The sequence below is a fragment of the Neovison vison genome, chromosome 5 (genome assembly GCF_020171115.1).
Source record: "Neovison vison isolate M4711 chromosome 5, ASM_NN_V1, whole genome shotgun sequence".
Taxonomy (NCBI): domain Eukaryota; kingdom Metazoa; phylum Chordata; class Mammalia; order Carnivora; family Mustelidae; genus Neogale; species Neogale vison.
In genome coordinates, this window is record NC_058095.1 from 108,098,556 (window position 1) to 108,099,410 (window position 855).

Sequence of the window (855 nt, forward strand, 5' to 3'; positions counted from 1 at the left end):
AATCTCTGTAATATGTGACTAGCCTGAAGCTCTTAACAATTCCTGAAATAAAACCAGGAGCCAGGAATTAAATGTCTTTTAAGACTACAACTGGTTCCTAGACCAAGCTGTTACGGGGTTTGTGAAACTAAAAATTTTGACTTCCTAATTTTAGAGCTGCAGTATTTTAATCTTAGGAATTTACAATGAAATTACAAATATATATTTATATATATATATCAATGTATCTATCTATATATGTGATTTATTTACTTTAGAGAGAGTGTGACAGTAGGGAGAGGGGTTGAGGGCGAGAGGGAGAGGTCGAGAAGGAGACTCTGCATTGAGCCTAACAAAGGGCCCAGCCCCACAAACCCAGTATCACAACCTGAGCCAAAATCAGGAAATCAGGGGTTCAGCCAACTGAGCCACCCAGGTACCCCGAAATTACTCTTAGATATTTTAAATGGTGGCGGATTATTTCAGGTAGAAAGTAACCTTGGAAATGAAAGAATCACCATTATAACTTGAAATGCTCCATTTGTGAGGGAGACAGTCACAGAAAAGCAGTGTATTTTATGCTCCTTGGGAACTTTAGCGTTAAGAATAGTCCTTCCGTTAACTACAAAAACATTAGTTTAAATTTATTACACAGTATCTGTCAAGGTTGAGTCTTAGATGTTATTTCAATAGTATCCATGAAGAATATAACTTATTTTAAAAGCTTGTTTTTATTTTTTAAAAATCTACAATTTTTACCCACTGTAATAGTGAACTGAACTTTTAAGAAATACTTTTTTTACATGGATTATCTGAAGATATAAAGAACCAAATAACTCTTTGGTTTTGTTATATGGGAAAAACAACACACAGTCC